An 18,933-nucleotide genomic window follows, 5' to 3' on the forward strand; every position below is an offset into this window, starting at 1 on the left:
ACTTTTACCTCAGATTTCCAGCGTTCTTTCCAGCGTTCTTTCAAGACAGCAGTAATATCGCTTGACAAGAAGATTGGTAATGCAATGCCTATGCATAAAATGGGTGACCAAACCAAAAATGGGCTTTTTCAGAATGAACAGTGAAGCACAAACCAGAAGACACATGCGGAAACTGTTGAAGCTGATATCTTCCTTTTCTCAGGAAGTGGATGGATGGGATTCTTGGATCAATGAGCTGATAGAATCCAAATGGGATAGATGAGTCAAACGGTCCCTTTTTGTTTGTCAGGTTTCTAATGTTATGATAGTCTTATGTAATTTAATTTAAACTTAATTTTCTGTATGGCTGGTCAGCCCAGTTGTGTTGATTCAGGACTAAACCATCAACACCTACCACAGCTGCACAGACTTCCAGACGTACTGTACATTTCTGACTGCTGATGAATAAAGCCGAGGTCAGTTACCTGATTTTATAAATCAAATCTAGCACATTTTCAGAGATTTTCTAGTTGATGTAGATAATACTATGCATGCCAGCCTTGTCTTTGGAAGTGTCCTTAAACTTTAAATTTGCTTCAGAATGCTGTAATTTACAGTTGCATTTGATGAAAAAGGTCAACCACTTATTTTGTCATTAACACTTGTCCCAAATCTTTCTTGAGGAACACGTCATAACCTGTGCCCAGAAAGCACTGAAATTTCTGTGCTTCCAGAACTGAATGAGCCTCTCCTTTTCTTATGCATTCAGCTCTCAGTTGGACGTCCATCTTTGGGCTCACAGGTTGTCTGTTTCCAGTTGTGTCTCCTATTTTAACTGCAAGACAGATGCACATTGTTCTGTGAAGTACAACCAAACCCCAGTGGACAGCAGCTTTTCCCCCAAAGGCTGCATGAGGTTTGCTCATGAGCTGTTTGGTTTTCCATGCTGTAGTCCCGCCTTCCTTTCATGCAAAATTTCTCAAGCAGCATGACCTCCCAGGGTTTTCCCTATCTGTATCTAGGGGAGTGGCTAGTCCTTCAGCTAGAAGTTATTCAAGTAGCCTAACTGCAGATAAACAGCTGTTCCGTTTTTTTGTTTTCTGTTTTGAAAAAGGACCACATAGGTAAGAACCACTTTTTTCCCCTCTTGGTCTAGAAGAAAAATAAAAGGGGTGTTTTTTTTTCCCTGTACTCGTCTTTTTCCTTAGCTCTGTGTTTCATGGTTTATCTTTTAAAAAGTAAAAGGATGTGCCAGTTTTAGTTTTCTCACACTGAACGTTATGCACGTTCAGTGAAAGGCCAGTGAATTACTCCAGTGGGTATGGAATGTGAACACACCCAAGCCTGCAAGTTGATAACTGTTCTGTTTGGGATAAGCCAGGATGCTTTTTCTATCTTTTTTTTATTTAAAAAGCTTTGGGTATGAATCATTGAATTGAAAGTATTGTATTCAATTGTGTTAAGTGATTTTGTAGAAAAAAACATTTAAAAGATGTGCTATAGGACATATTACCATATTAGGCATGGGGTGGATATTTTTTTCAGGAAAAATAAACACCCATTTATGTGTCACTGAGTATTATATGGTATCTGGTCCAGGGACATTTCTTGGGATAGGAAAGGTATCATTTCTTATAGGACCTTTCATTTCATGATTTTCTTTGTTTTAGACTTATCTATAGTTATGTTTTAGACTTAGATCTATATCATACTATATATCCATATTAAAACAATAAAGTAGAGTATAGTTATTGAAGAGCCAAACACTTCTGTTAACAATTTACAAGGCAAATTAAAACTGGTTTGAAACATACCATTAAGAAAATGTTTTTTAATGTAATGTAAATGTAAATTATCCAGGTATGTTCAACTTACTTTTTTCTAGGATTTAGTTTTAACTGAGAAATGTAACAGTTTTGCATGTAGCAGAGTGGTTAGTCCTCTGGACTTGTAATTGTAAGGCTGTGGGTTCGAATCCCAGGCGCAAGGCACTTAAATTACTCCAGGGAAATGCACTGCTGCATAAGTGGGTATAAATGTAAGTCACTTTGGATAAAATCTCAGCTAAGATTAATAATAAAATCTTAAGTGCTTTTACTGCTTTGTGTGGTTAGAGCTAAGCATTCACAATGTTTAGGGTTTACCGTATATGAGTTAGTGGTTCAGTGAATGCAAGTCCTACAAATATTCACCTCAAGTGGAAAAGAATCTGTTTACAGATAAAAGCATGTGACTTCTCAGAAAATACTAAAGACCACTGTGCTGTTACTGAGGAAAAGAAGGGATCTTGTGTGAGTGGCCTATTTAATCACCAGTACTTAATAACTGTGAGACTTTGTGACCCATGCAAGGTTCAGATAGAGCAGCTGTTATAAAATAAAAAGTTATAAAATCTCTCTTATTCCTTATTATCGAATAGCCTTTCAAACTTGATTTTTGTTTTCATTATCCTTGTATCAATGTTTCATGTCCATTTATTATTTAAATTGTGTGTATCTGATGTTTCATATAATAGGCTGAAATGCTTTACTTTCACTATTTCACTAAGGATGATGCCCACTTCTGCTCCTGTCCGAGGCCTATGAGCCTCGGAAAAGGATTAGTTATGCATATGCATAAATGAGTGCTGTATACAATGGCGTGAAAAAGTACTCATTCCCTTCCAATGATGCCGCATTTTGTAAAATTACAAATGATCTGTACACATTTTTTTAAAGTGGGTACAGTTAATAAGCTCTTGGATGCTCAAGATGAACTACAGTATATGCATTACATAAGTGTATATCCCTCTTATTATATACTTGGTGGAAAAACTGTCCTGTGCTTTTCAGGAACTCATATTTTCCTTGCTAAAGGAAATGAAGCAGCGATTTTCTTGTACTTTGCCACAGTCCTTATTTCTCTGACTTCCCCACTCCTGTTGACTACTCTTTGTAATATTATTTTTCAGGTGTTCCAGCCTTTATATCTGGACTGCTTTTGTTAATCTCTCTCATAGTAATCCTGTAGGACTAGTTCAAGAGAACAACAGCAAAATTAAAATAATGATTCAATACAATCCATATACACAAATATAATTGTGAGCTTGATAACTCTTTTTCAAATTTTCAGCATTTTCAAGGGTAGATGCGTTGCTGTAGAATATAAAGTGTGTTATTATGAAGCTTGCTTTTCAAATGACTGTGCGCTGTTGTAATACTGCACCAGAACAGATCTATGGAATCAGAAATGTTGGGGTGATATATTAAAAAGGATGGTTCCATCTCGTGCATTAAAACGGGCATTCTTAGCACTTTTACAATATATGTCATAGTTACTCATTCTCATCCTCTACGTATGAGCAATTAGGGGTTCAGAATTAGTTTTGTAAATAATTCTTGTATTCTGCATGGCTTTCTGTACACCACCTCAAGTATGCTGTGTATTTGATTAAGAAATGCTGGTGTACTTACTGTTCGTGTATGTGTACTCATGTCTTGTGTGTTGTCATCTTCTCTTTGTCAGACCTTGGTATAAATGTAATTGAATTTAACATTTATGGAAACAGTAGAAAGAAGTTGCAAAGGAACAAGTAAAGATTTATTCCATGCTGAAAAAAACGCAACGTTTTGGCTGTGGAGCCTTCTTCAGGTGTGAGAAAGAAGTTTCTTTCAGTGCATTCACGGAGAATAGGCCTACTGTGAAATACATTTGATTAAGTTTAAAGCAAAGGACTTAACTTAAAAAGTTTATTTTTATCTTAGAGTCAGTTAAGTTAGTCCTTTGCAGGTGCAGTGCTGTGTTTATTCATAGAAGGCATAAACATACAGCCAATCTATTATTACAAAAAGATTCTCCTAAATATTACAGGCACCTTATAGGTAGATCTGCAGATTGGGTTTGGGTGTTTTGTGTTTGTATATTAAATATATATTATATATTGTGTATATATATTAAATATAAAGTGATTTTTTAATATCAGATTTACTGAGCATCAAAGTAAATGTAGCATTATTTGAACATTTATGTTTGTGGATGACACATAAGGATTTTGGATATAAAATGGTGACCTTATTTTGGTTAATTTATCAATTCGTGACTGACAATGATTGATAAATTAATTTGACTGTTGAAAAAACATTAAATTGTCCTGTAAGTGCAGGAGCTGTTTGAGCAAATGGGGTGATTAAGCCTGTTGAATGTCAAGTGTCATGAAAATAAAGAAAAAACATAGAAAGGAACCAATATGCCCCTCTTCTCCAGAACAGCATCGTTAAGTCATTGATATATAGGATGCTAGACTATGTTAATAAATTGGTTCAGCAGTGATTAATCAAGTTTTGATATAGATCACCTTGCTGGATGAGAGTGTGGCATATATGCGCAGAATGGTGCGCAGGGCATTGAATACAGCAGACCAACCAGTGGGATAGACAGTCTGGGCAGGAGTATCTAGTTGGTGCCAGATTCAACTCATAGTGATCAATGACAACCTGGCTTCAGGGTACTGCTTTGATTAAACTAAATTGCTGCCCTTCCTGTGAGCTCATCCTGGTATGACAGCATTCGTTTGGCTCTTATAGCTTGTTCGGGTGCCAGTAGCTAGTTACTATGAGGGTGTCATCTAACAATTTCCTGAAGGAAGCCAGGGTATCTGCTTCAACAACATGGCTGGGTATCTTGAATACCTTACCTTTTACAATAAAGACATTCTACAAAGTCATTTCATGCTCATTTTTTTTTAGTTATAAGGGATGAGTTTATATTGATGCTTAGTGTGTAACAGCAAGTTTCAAAGTGCCTTAAACATCAGAGTATTATCACATATTGTGTACTGTATAAAGTAATGTATAGAGAATTGAAGTGTTTAAGCCAAAATGTCAGTAAAGAGAAGGAGGTTATAAAGTAATTTGTTTGAAAAATCTGATAGGGTAATGTTAACATTTCATTACTATTTTGATCTTGTTTTATTTTTTACTTGATCTCCATTCTGTTGCATGTCTTGAGTCTTAATCTTCCTTTTTTGGGGGGTTTAAAAGATTAGCCACAGAATTAACATTTTAAAAATGTAATGAACAGAAACACAAGTATTATGATTTTACCATTATTAAAATTGTTGACAGGATCTGAAACAGGCCTTTAAAATGGTCATTGCAAAATTCTGTAAGCTTTCTTTTGCAATTGCAATCTGTATGAACTGTGGTTATCAACTAGATCAAGTGTACCATCTTAGAAAAACGAACCTACAGTAGATGAATCTGCTCTCCCCTTCACTGTTAATGTAATACAAAGCCGCCAGTAACACATGGTGGGATATTTCGATGACATATGTTATGATTAAGTTATCATGCAAAATCCATAAAAAACAAAAACATTGACCACAACAGATGTTAAATGCATTGCTTTACTCCACTGTAATAAAACATCTTTGTTTATAGTAAATTTAAAACTTGCGGTATTTTTTTTAGAAAATATTTTCTGAATTTATTTGTGAGAATAAAATTACATTTTCTCCCAATAGGTTAAGACTTCGTGGTCCTTTGCTCAAATGCTTTTTGGGGTTTTGTACAGCAGAACTCACAGTAGGTCCAGGCTTTATCCTGTAATTCATTCTATGTAAATGTAGAACATACAAATGTGAAATCCTGCCCCCAAACCAGGCTCTCCAAGGTCAGTCCTCTAGATTAAGTTGTTGCTTACTCTGGTAATCTTGTTTTTCCAAATCCTGAGTTTATAATGTTATCAAATTAATAAGGAAAAATAACATATAGGATTTAAAATTTCTTTCATGTCTTTTTGCTAAGATAGAAAAAACCTGTGAGAATGGAGCATAAGGTTTTTCTGGTTTTCAGAAAGCAATTCACATTTATGATTCATACTAAAGCACAGTACTGCAGATATAGCAGAAAGTAAACAGCCAAGGCTGCAGTCCAAAAGACAAAATTGCAATAGTAAGAGGAATTAATGCTGTTGCATGTAAGGCTTCAAACTGGAGGAGGTCATTTGAATAGTCTAGCTCATTTAGTTACTAGCAGCTAATTGATCCAATTATCTCCTCACTGTCTCTTGAAAGAAGCCAGCATGGCTACATGGCTTCTTCCAGACGTCTACACCCTCTTCTTTAAATGTCCAGTTCTCAGTTTTAAATGCACTCATCTGTCATCTCCACCTTTGGGTTCACAATTCCCAGTTGATTCTGAAGACTGGGTCCCTTGGGATGACTTAGTCAGCACCTTTGAGGTTTTAGTATTCTTGAATCCGATACTCGGATAGCTTCTGTTTTGTTAATCAAAGGAATTTAAGAGACTGTCAACAAGAGGAGGCCATTTAGATTATTTGGTTAAATAGTTAATTGATGAAAGGATCTCATTCTGCCATTTTCTGAAAAGAGCGATGGCTTAAAGACCATGGCTTGGTAGCATGTTGCATACACTTGCAACTCTTTGGGTAAAGAAGTTTGTCGTTCTTGGTTTTAATCCTCTCATTTTGAAATCACAATGATATCAAATCAGTGACATCCAAATTGGTGATGTAATTCACTTACTATGCTAGACTATATACGATTGAATTAAGTTAATAAGTATAGTGGTCCTAATATGGATTCATCTGGTACTCCGCTCATTATAGCATCCCAATTTGAACATTCAGCCCTTATGCACATTGTTTCCTCTCTGTTATCCAATTCTGTATACAAACCTTGACTGTATTTTTCTTAACTTATTTGGCAAAGGTATGCAAAATTATTTTCAACTAAACACTGTGCTCCCTTTTGTATTTGTGGTTGTTTGGGGTTAATTTTCCAATTATTGTACAAAGACAATTTCATTTCTGTGCTGTCACAAATCTGGAATTGTAATAAAATGTAATATTATGGTATCGTTAACAGCATGATTGGGAATGATGGTACTGTGACTGTTAATTAGCTCTGGCCATTTGACACATTTTAAAAAACAATGAATCTGCGTGAAAGAAGTGAAAGAAAATCTGGGGATCTGGTGTTTTACCTCTTAATAAGAATCATCACTGTGATTTAGCTTACCTTGACAACTAAAAATGCATGTGTATCTCACTAGGTATATGTTTTAGGGTTCGAATAGTTTTAGAACAAGCAAATTTCTATGGATTCTGGGAATTTGAATATTGATTTTCTGTATCCTGTTTGTGTGTAACTATGCAAAAAATTAAGGTGTATTTAACAGCCCATATTAGGTATGGAATATAAAATACCACTTTTTGCTGATTAATTTATTCAGTACATGACAAAATGAAGTTTAGGAATTTTACCGGTGGTTTTATAGAAACTACTGTTCTAGTTTAGATTTGAGAACCAGGGCCACGACTGTGTTCTTGGTCTGTATAATAACTTTTTTAAACTGTAAATCTACTAAACGAAAAAGCTTGAATGACAGTGGAAACGGGAGAGAAAATTCCCTTTTTCAACAAATTGCAAGTAAAGTAAGGGGGAAGAGACTATATCTTAAAAAAACAATTACTTATCTTTCCGTTGCAATACCATGACACAGCATTACTATGAGACAGTTAATCCTGTGCTGTCAAAGTATTTATAAAGTCGCCTGTCTTGATAAAGTTGGCTTCTTTAATAACAGTTGTATACGTGCTTTGGTGTTGTGCTGATTTGGTTGGGTTTACTTTATATTTCTAAATTTCTTGGAACATTTTTCAAGGGCTGCTGTATGCTGTTTCAGGTCAGATTTTGTGAAGACTCTCCACAGCACAACACACCTTTGAAAAGGGGTATTACCATTTCTGTGTTCAGTATATTATTATTTTGTTTTATACTCTCATGGTCCTAAAATCAACAAGAGCCTGAATCACCCTAGGTAAAAATAAAGTATATCCATTTTTTCATCATTCATTGACATTTGTATAGTATGGTATGATAAAATGACTCAAAGCTTCAAGTGATGTCAAGACAGCCAACAAGCTGTGTAGTAATCCTTTGTTGCAACAATAACAATAGTAACGATGATTGTAAGCAAATCCCTACCCCCTTTGACAGGAGGAATGATGTGGAAATAAAGAGGAGAATAGAAAGATACCTTTATGGTTGTGAGTTAATTGACTAAACATTTCCTTGTTGGAAAAATAGCAATAAAAAGCATGTTTCTCCAAGTGCTGACACATTGTGAGCATAAAAAGTGCCACTTGTTTTAGTTTGGATTACAGTTGCAAGGTTTCAAGTAAATTGGTTTCTAGGAGAATGGCAGTTTACAATTTGCATACCAAATGGTGGTCGGCTATTGTCTTACATAAAGGAAGCCCGTTTTTCCATTTTCTAACTGTATTGTCAATAAAATTATACTTATAAAGTTTGGCCACAGTATGCTGTTGTCCCACTGTGGGTGAACTGCAAATCAGAAGCGGGTTTGGTTGCTCATGAAATGCATCATTTAAGATTTAATTGGTGTAATGGTTCCCAAGACAGAGTGAGTTTGAATTTAGAGAACATTCATGCAAACATCTTGATATAAACAGGAACAACACTGCATCAAATGTTAATGCTGTGATTACTAGACAGGTACTCATCATATTTTAAGCTAATTAGCCGACAGTTATTAAAAACCGGGTTATGGGACATGTAATAAATAATGTTGGTCAAGCAGCTCTCTCGGTTTATGCAAGAAACCCATTTTCATATATATTCCACTGATACATTTAATATTTATTGAATATCTTCAATGTGGTTGGTACCAGAATTAGGACTATATTAAATCTGGAATTAATTGGAATAACATATATTATTAATTGGAATTACAGATAAAAGTCTGCATGGTGAGTCACATTTCACATTTAAAATCAAGTCCCTACAAACTTTGATGGGAGGAATGACTTGGAAATAATCTAAGGGTAAAGGAGAATGGTACTGTATCTACAAGCATGTAAATTCTCTTGCTTCACTGCTGTCTATGGGATTTTGGAAGGTAGTAAATTTAGCTCTTTGTAGTTTATGTAATAGCCATCCCCCAACTTGTGAAGGTGTAAAACATCCCTACCTTGAGTCTTTCGTGGCTCTGGAAACGTCATCTATAGTTATTGTGGTACTTTCTTGGGGTATTTCACCACAAAAGAACAAAGACCATTTGGTTCAAGTCTTCATACAGCTCTCTGACCTTAACCATGATGAAACATGCTGCTACTGAAGGTGTTTGGTCTGTGTGTGTTCTCAGGAAAACAAGAAAACCTTAAGACCCTCTATATGGTCACAGATGCTTCCGAAGAGTAGACTGCTATTATAGATTTTTGTTTTTGGTTGGACTTCAAAGCAGGTGTGAATGATGGTGACCCTCAAGTTTTCTGGAATGCTGTTAATTATTTAGGAGAACCTTTCTCTGTGTGGTGCTGATATGACTACAATATAAAATATTTTTTTAATCATTTAAAGCAAAACACATTGGACAATCTGTAATTCATTCTTTGCTATGGTGTTTTTTTTTGTTCCCATTTAATCTGGGATATGGGTATCTGCTTAGTTCCTAGGCTGCCTGGTTTTTGAACATGAGCAGTTTAAAAACTAGAGAAATGTAACAAATACTTACACATCACTCGAAAGCCTTATATTGGTATTTACGAAATTTCAGCGAACAACATTGTTGGCTATACGTTATGTGGATTCATAAACTTGAACTTGAACTTGAACTTTATTGCCATATGTAGCCGGTACATGTACTGGTACAATGGAATTCTTACTTACAGAAAGTCTCTCGGTTGTAAAACAAGTGTAAAAACACAAAGTGCAAACAGTGCATCAAGACAATATACAGTACAAGTAAACATGTAGACAGTTTGAATGTAAACAAGACAGACGTGTAAACAATGACTGGAGATGTGCAATAAGTAAGAAATCAGAATGAGGTGGATTGTGAGGGTGTAGGTGTGGTCCGAGGGGGATGGCTAAATGTGTTCGCCAATCTCACTGCTTGTGGGTAGAAGCTATTGAAGAATCTAGTGGTCAGTGTCCGTATGCTCTTATATCTCTTGCCTGTGGGCATGACTGTCCTCTGTGATGGTAAAGTGCACGAAGGAGGACATTGAAATAACTCAGTTTTGAAACCAACCCACTAACGGAAGTGCCTGTGCAACGGATGATTCCCTGGCTAGAAGCGAAACAAGGGATTGCAGCTTTTGGAATACAAAATATTTTCTTTTGCAAATGGCAAAACAGGATGCAAACTGGTTTCTAGAATTCCTCCTCCACAGCCCACCCCTAGGTTGCACACTATGTAGTATTGATCTCTTGCTGTGATTCTCAGCACCCTTAACCTTTCTGCCTAATGCGAGCTGGTGGATATACAAATGTAGGGCAGCGTCCTGTGGAGTGATTGAAGGCTCCCTGACAGTTCTGAGTTAATCTGGCAGGTTGAAAAGTAAGTACGAGCCCTTCCCATGAAGTGTCATACTAAATTATTTCAATATAGTCGAAGAATTGGTTCATATAGTAAGCCCTTTTGTTTTATTTTTGTCTGCATTATTTGTATTATTGCCTTCTTTTTCCGTGAGATTTATTTTTTGGTCTTTCGTGGATTATTTGATGCAGTACACGTCCCAACATAGACCTCCCTGGAAACCTGGAGCGGTTAAAGGACATTACAGTTAAAATCTAAGCAGATACAATGGCATTTCATACACAAAACATATTATCAGCCATAAGAAATGCAACGACAGGAAATAACACTGAGTGGATTCCAAGATCTCGTATAAATGATGCACTCATCCATCCATCCTTCCATTTTCTGACAGTGTTATCCAATACAGGGTTGAGGGGGAGCCTGGGTCTATCCTGTCAAGCAATGGGCACAAGGCAGGGTATACCTTGGACAAGAGGCCAGTCCATTGCGGGGCAGCACTCTTTGTATCTTTGACAATATTTGTCTTTCTTTGCAGGAGCTGTGATATACCAGTACACATGATATGATTTAAAGAATGAGAATACAGTAGCACAGAAGGCTAATGCAGTACATGTTCTGAGATCTGGCTCTAGTAAATAATGAATTCCTATTAGGATGCTTTCCTTATCGGAGTAGAACAGTCTATATTTTAAACATAAGAAGCAAGGATTTGTATAAGAACACAGAGCGCTGCAAAGAGTGAATATAATATTATGCTCCTTTTCCTCAAAGAGTGATGTGTAGCGTAAGTCTTCATCAAATAGCATACAAAAACAAAACTACTGTTGCTGGAGTGCCCTCACACATTTGTATAGACTGTTTGACTCTCGTCTACACTGAAACTTCAGGAAGAACTTCAGACAGGATTTTTTGGAAATTGTTGATTCTACCCTGACCCTTTTGTTTTGTTGTAATATATGTGAATGCGGTTACAAAACATGTCAAGATGAAAGGGGAGTTATATTGTACCTCGTGGAGTAAATGAGTTAACATTTGAAAGCCACTGTATTTTAGATTGGGCAGATGTGTTTGTGAAAGGAGAATGCATATTCTGTGTATTCTACACTAGCTGTAACAAGCAGATTAAGCTTTCTGGATAAACGGACTGGTGGGAAAAATATTCATCAGAATGATCTGACCTAATTGTCTAATGTCAGTACAGATAATTTGATTGTGTTAGTCAATGAATATGGAGTTAATAACCATATTAGCCTGTTCTTTAGGAAAATAATATTTTGTGCAATTTAAGAGCAATGAATTTAAGAAGAATCACATTATAGATATTTAGTACACATCCTTGCTTGGTCATTTTCTGTAACTGTTTTTATAAGATTTCTTATTTTTAGTTGTATAATTCAGTATACAACTACAGGTATTTCATAGAAATTTCTAATATTATAGTAGCTGCTAGGGCAACATGGTGGTGCAGTTGTTAGCACTGTCCAAAGACGTACTGTACTGGTAGGTTAATTAACTGATGGGAAAGCTAGCCCTGGTGTGTGTGGGTGTGTGTGTCATCGGTCTGTGATGGACTGGCGTCCTGTCCAGGGTGTATCCTGCCTTGCCTCCGTTTCTTGCCGGGATAGGCTCCGTCTCTCTTGCAAGCCTGTACTGGATAAAGCAGTTAGAAGATGGATGGATAGTAACTAACGTTTGATCAAATGGTAGTTTTTTTTTCCAGTTAAGAGAAACCATCTTGGACATTGCGAGAGATGATGGCGTAATTGGCTCATTAAGTGTTATGCATTCTAAGACCCCTTTAAGAAGGACCCTCTTGTAATCACTTTATATTACTGCATTTCTACCTCATTACAAATGAGCTAGAAATTGTTTACTTTTGAATGTGTTTTGATGAGCAGCCTGTTAACCACCAGTCATCTGTAATTGCCAAAGCTATTTGAAATCATTTCCTTTATTAGAAAAATTATGTCTCAGGCACCCAGGAGGTAAAAAGGCAGTAAAAAAGCCTTTTCTCTGAAGAAGTACTCCAAATTCATTAAAGAGCTGCCATTCTATATCCTTTCCTTGTCAAGATGCATTTGTGCGCCTTGTACAGTACTTCAGGTACATGTTTACACAAAATACACACTGCTGAAAATTTGCTTTAGTCTTAAATAAACTGAAGAGGGGCCTTAGCCACAGGTCTGTGAAATAATTTATTGTTCTGGCTTTTTTGCAGCACCACTTTTAATGTGAATTAAAGGTCTAAAATAAAGACCTTGGTAATAATTCCTTTAAACCAGAGAGCCATTTTTAATAATGTCTCCAAAGTAATACTAAATGATGTTGATGAGTATGATTAAGAGCATATAAATGTTTGTTGTTTATCCAAAATAACATTGGGGTTTTATAACAAAGGTGAAATTAATTCTTGAGGATGACAAATTGTTGCAGATACTCCTGCTTTTCAGTTATTTTTTCAAGTTGTCGTGAAGTCACAATACAAAGTGGCGGAGGTTATTTTTAATTTTAGACTGTCCACACTCTGGGACCTTTAAATACAACACATGAACCTCCTTGTGACATTCAAAACGTAACGGGCATGTTTACAGTTTAAAAAAAGACTTGAAGCATAAAAAAATCAACAGGACAAAGAGCCTTGTGATTTGCTGCAGTTTGCAGAATTCCCTACAAGTGGGCACTTAAGAAGAGCAATAGACTGACGTCACATTTGCTTAAAACAAAGTTTTAAAATCACATAAATAAATTGAAATTGTGAATTTGCAGTCCTTACCATTCATGTAGAATAGGACAGAGGGCAGTGAAATGCATGTACTGTATGCTTTTTACAGTAAGACTGACAGACCAGTTTGCGATGAATCTGAACCTCTAGTTCGAAACAAACTAGAGATGAAAACAGTCCTAAGCAGAAGGCAGACTTGAGTTGTGCTGCTGCTGCTGTTGTTGTTGTGAATAATGAAGGTGCTCTTGCTAAAAGGGTCCTGTGGAAAATGAATGGGTATTGCTAAATGGTTCATTAAGCAAGGGTGATTGAAATCTGGGTAACAAAGCCCAGGTACTTGTGACTGCTTGGACTACTGGCATGTTTGAATATGACCAGACAGAGCACACATGGCTAATTATCAAGAAAATGAATCCTAGCTGTGTGACGTTGAAAGGTAGTCTCCCTGAGTCCAAAGAAAATGTCAAACACGAAAGTGGCTAATTAGTGGGTAACATGCACTGTAACCTCTGCTCCGGATATAAAAAAACAGAGAAGGACACTCAGGAAAAAGATTGTGGAATATGCTTATCCCAAGCCACATTCAGCCAGAGTTTTACACACAGCTAATAAAGAGGTCAAATACTGCTGGGAACTAAATAGGATTGATATGGGTTGGATTTTGCATTGTCAAACATTCAATAGTATATTTCCTCAGAAATTAGTAGAAAAAGATTAAGCAGATAGAGTGCATTCAATTGGGCAAATGCTAGATGAGGCTACTCATTTCAACAAAGAAGTGCCTTGTTAGTGTTACATGTATGCTCATATCTTTTTTTTTTAAATCAAGAATGTGTAAATCTTTCTCTTACAAAAATAATGAAAAAGTCGGACGTTTATCTTCAAATAAAATATTTTTGTTAGCCTTATTACCTCTTGGTATATGTGCACAATTCACAATCACAGCCACGTATAGGTTCAGAGCCGACACAATAACATTTCATAGACAGCTCCGAACTGTGCTGCAACAAAGACTCTTTCCTCTGCCCTAGGAGAATTCTGCACTGTCTTGGGTTTCACTTCAATTACATGTTCACTGTACTGAATCCCATGAAGCGTGCAGTATGGTTTAGATCAAGATCATACAATCAGATTTTAAAACCTTGTGGATCCAATGACAGGTCAGAGTAGAAATGTTTCACAAAAAAGTTGTCCAAATTCTGTGATTATGGTATCTGAAATAACTAATTAAAAAGTTAGCTTGTTAGCATGTTACAGAAAGTGGGGTGTTGAAATGTCTTTTTTTAATGTTATGTGCATGACAGGGTAAGAGCTCCAGTACCTTCACTACAATTTTCATCCACTCTCTCTAATTCACATCGAGTTTCAGCACCTTCAGATATACAAATTCAAACACTGATGAATAGGAATCACACTGTTTAACTGCCCCCTTTTTATATACACACATCAGAAGATTATAGGCTATGCGCAAAAAGGTGCTTGCTTATTTTGTGGAGCTAACATTTAGAATTAATGTTCTCCACAATATGTTCTTCATGATTCTCGCCCTCTTTTACAATCTATATTTTAACACTGTCAGTACAGTGATGAAACACAGAACTTGGCAAAAAATGTGGAACAAGTTTGCACAAAGCATATTGTAGCTCAGGAGAAAACGTTTTTGTTAAGAATCATTTTCTGGTTTAATCATGCATAGAAAAGTACAAAAGATTACATTTTTGTACTACAAATATATTACATTTAGAAACCTAAATAGCTTTTAAATTATTCTTTATTTGCAAGGGACTTATCTAAAATTCAACAGCTGTCTCATTTCTAGACCCATGTTACAGTTTTATGCAGATATAGGGATTTCTTTCAATGCCTTCACATCAGTTCCTTACTAAAGTCATTATGTAAAATCTGTAATATTGCACAGTATAAGCAAGTATAGTCAGTTGGTGCTAAAAGGGAAATTAGGCATTTTCACAGACCTGCTAGATACAAATCTAGAGTTTAAAAAATATTCTCCTTTTTTGACAATAATTGGGAGGTTAGTGGCACCTCCATGTGATTTCAAGAAGCTAATTGGAGTGTTCTGAGTCTAACCTGAGAATGAAATAAAAACTGGAGCAGGCTCTGCTTCTTTACTACCCATTGTACTACTGCTAACCAGATGGTTGAGGTTATGAATTGGTTTTGTTTGCCAGTGTGAACTTTTTGCTAACGTGGGAGTAGGCAGGCTTTGATAGTTGCTTCATATTGAAAACAGGCACATTAGTAGTTCTGGCGACATCTTCTGTCACGGTTATTTTGAATCTGCAGCATTTGAGAAAAACATTATTTTCTACTGTATAAAGAATGCTGCTTTAATAAAGTTATGTAAATTGCATGAAGTACTTGGGTCACAAGCAAACATGCATACAAAGAGGCCATTTTCTGATCAAAGGCCCTTCTTGAATACACCTTGTAGCTAGGACACTGATTGTACTTATAGCAGAAATGACATCTTAGCCAACATAAAACTAAAAAATGTAATTGGCATAAAACATAAAAAATTGCATACCTTCCCATCATATTTAATACATCAGAGTGGATTCAATATGGCTTAAAAGAAATAGATAAAATGCCGTGTTCAGATTAGCGGATTTATATATTAAAAGTCAAATTTTTAAAAATCCTGTTTTTAAACAGGATTTAAGCTCATTTCACATGTTGGAGTCTCTTATGGTTTAAGGATGGGAGTTTCACAGCTGTAGAGCCACAGCCCAGCAAACCCAATCTATATACCTCAGTTTTATAGTTCAGTCTTCGGGTAAAATAGAAGATTAGAATCTGTGGATGTAAACATTTCAAGACTGTAACACCTCTAATAGATTTCTATTCTATTCATAATCCTGTATGTCATCTGTAGAATCTTGTAATCTGTACTACATTTACTGCTAGCTACTGGAAAGAGGCAGAGATGTTAAATGCTGGTGAAAACCAGAATTTGATAATACACAGAAAGCATAGTTGTGGGCATCTACATTTGTAAGAACCTGACCCAGTGCACCATCAAACAGAGTATTGTAGTAGTCTATTCTTGATTGAAATACAATCATGAACAAGGGTTTCACCATTGGTTAAGGACGGGAATGATCTTGTGCAATTGATATTATATTGAGAGAGGAAAAAAGATACCTTTGTAAAATGATTATGGAACTTAAAGCACAGTCGCTTAAAAAAGAATACAGTTATGAACTCAGATCTTAAATTTCATGTACCTTTTGGTGTTGTAAAGCATCTCATTTTTTCAATGTTTGATACATTGATAAAGACTTGTGGAAAATATTCCATAAACTCCTTTACTCATTTTAAAATGCATTTTTATAGGGTTTAAAATATTACATTTGAAGCATTTCCATTATTTTCTCCTTTTAGGATTTTTATAGCTTTATGTATAAGTCATCAATTGCTGCCCACATTTATTCATAAATTCAGTGAAGCAGGAACGACAATAAAATGTAAGAGAAATCAATAATATATTGCTTAAAACAATTCTAAATTGTACTGTATAGTTTTATACTGTAATCTGACACTCGTGTCTATTTGCTGACACAGTGGCCACTATATCAGAACCCTTAGATTTTATAATAATGGGAACCACAGTAGAAGATGGTAGATTTTGAAAACATGATGTCATCGTGTTTTGTGATTTTATGAACGGACAACATAGTGCACTGAAACCTGAACTTGAAACATGAAACAAGTTAAACTTATCTTTTCACTTGTTTCTCATGTTGTGCTTGCATCTATAGTTATTATCTTGAGAACCTTAGAATTTATATTTTTGCAAATGTCCTGGTTTACTATGGTTTCTTACATATTTAATGCAGGAGTTTCCTCTACCTCTCCACCAAATCACAATTATATTCTTGTAGCAGATTTAGATTACATCTCATTGTTTAAGAAAAATGAACTTTGAAGCTTTTATTTGTTGTTTATCTGTGCTGGACATCTCTCCTCTAAATAATACATCTTAGAGAACATGTGACATGATAGCAGGGCCAGTTACACTGCTGTATCCCATCGTTTCCATCCTGGGCTCATTTCCAGGCTTGGCTTCCTACTTTGAGAAGTTTTGATGTTCTCCTCTTGTCTACTTATTATTTTCCAGTTGCACACTTTCCATCCATCTTTTAAAGACACACTGCCTAAACTACTTGGTGTAGCCTAAATTGTCCATGTGCGCTTGTGTTTTTGACCAGCATTAAGACTAGACCCCCACCCAGGTCTCTCCTTAAACCCTGTTGGAATTGGGTTCCCACAGTCCTTACCAAGAGTACGCCACTGTCTGATAACAGGTGGGTGGATGGAGAAAGGAAATGTGCTGAGGCTGAAGCTAGTCTTTGGAACTTGCAGGTACATGCCTGTAGCTCCTGGACATGCAGGTCTGGGCAGCATTATAAGAATCCAGTGTACAGTTGCAACAATGTGTTGAGCTATCTACGAGCTTTTTAGCTCCTTTGTAATATTCTGTGAGCATTTTGACGACGATTTTCTGTTGGATTAGCCATTATGAATTGGTGTAGTAGTGTACTGAAATAACATTTTCTTAATTCTAGAAGATCAAATACATGTAATTAAAGGTAGTTAAGCCAGTCTATGATTTCTTATTGTAACATACTCGCAATATCAATATCACCTTTTATGTGAGTCGAGGTTCTTGACAAATTCTGGTTTTATACCACTGCTCAGCTCCAGTAGAATCCAGATCGAGTGGCAAACACTGCAGTTTAATTACTTTCAGTCTTTCATTTTTCTAACCCCACACTTGTCAAATACTGGCTATGTAACTTTGTCTGTGTAACTGTGAAAATAATTTCCTGTTTTTTACTATTTTGCAGAGCACATGGGTTTTAGTACAGTGGGAGACCTGCTATAGAGGGATAATTATTTTGTATTTCTTCTGTAACAGATTTTGACGCTTAGAAGTTTTAAGAAATGTGATATTTTTACATTAGAAAGAACTTTGCCTTCTGGTGGCAATGCTGTGCCAAAGGAATTTAAACCATGTGTCAGTTTCTAAATATAAAATGTATTGCTATGAAACTTAGAGAAAGCATGCCTCCAGTTGAGCAGGGTCAGTGCACAAGGTTCTTGTAAAAAAACACACACACACATTCTATGTGACAACAAAACGGTTAAATCCTAGAGAGATCTAATTTATATTAGTGGATTTCACATAATCCTAGATGGTAGATTTTGTTTTTAACAGATGTTGTCTCACTAGTAGTGAATCCTCCCTATTTTTATTTATCTTGTGCAGGAAGAAGTACAGCCTTCCTTATTCCATTTGTCTTATCTTATCCCTTCACACCAAACATAATTGCCCTGTTCCCAGCCCATACAATTTTAATGCTGCTCAACAGCCTTGCTTAGTTTCATTCTCTTCCCATTACAGCCTTTGAAAAGCTCCTATAATTAATAAGCAGTTCATGAAATACATTTCTAATGTTTTTGTGTTCCACTAGTTTGAAGTAATTCCTAATCAGGATGACTTACTGCCACAATCCTTGTACTAGAACAGATGACAAGAGGTACAGTATGCACACAACCTCCAAAACATGCACTAGACAGGCTTCATATTGTTAGCTCAAAGCACCAACATAGAAAACTAGTGCAATGAAGCAGAAGACAAATGCACCTCTCTACAACTATGCTACAAACTCATGACCTCCAGGCAAACCAGAGGGGCACACTGTGGTGTGGTAAATTGAGAATAAGCTGGCCATCGTAAACTAGCCACAACAGTGTTCATCCAAATATTCCCCTCTGCCTGACACAAACAGAATCTGAACCACCAGTGTCTGGACTGTTGGGATTAGTGAATGTGCAAACATGCCTTTACTGGTGGAATCATTA

At 36.1% G+C, this 18,933-nt stretch overlaps 1 protein-coding gene across 3 annotated transcripts in view; it reads left to right on the forward strand.

The window, feature by feature from the left end:
* Positions 1–18,933, forward strand: part of rab27b (RAB27B, member RAS oncogene family) — a 63,531-nt gene that overhangs the window by 26,333 nt on the left and 18,265 nt on the right. The window contains exon 1 of one of the 3 annotated variants that reach the window (XM_088630349.1): positions 983–1,103. The exons of the other annotated variants lie outside the window; for them this stretch is intronic. The gene's annotated coding sequence lies outside the window, so the exon portion shown is untranslated. Of the gene's footprint in view, positions 1–982; positions 1,104–18,933 lie in introns of those variants that run through there. 3 annotated transcript variants of the gene reach the window in all.

The sequence above is a fragment of the Lepisosteus platostomus genome, chromosome 4, assembly GCF_059453375.1.
Source record: "Lepisosteus platostomus isolate fLepPlt1 chromosome 4, fLepPlt1.hap1, whole genome shotgun sequence".
Classification (NCBI taxonomy): domain Eukaryota; kingdom Metazoa; phylum Chordata; class Actinopteri; order Semionotiformes; family Lepisosteidae; genus Lepisosteus; species Lepisosteus platostomus.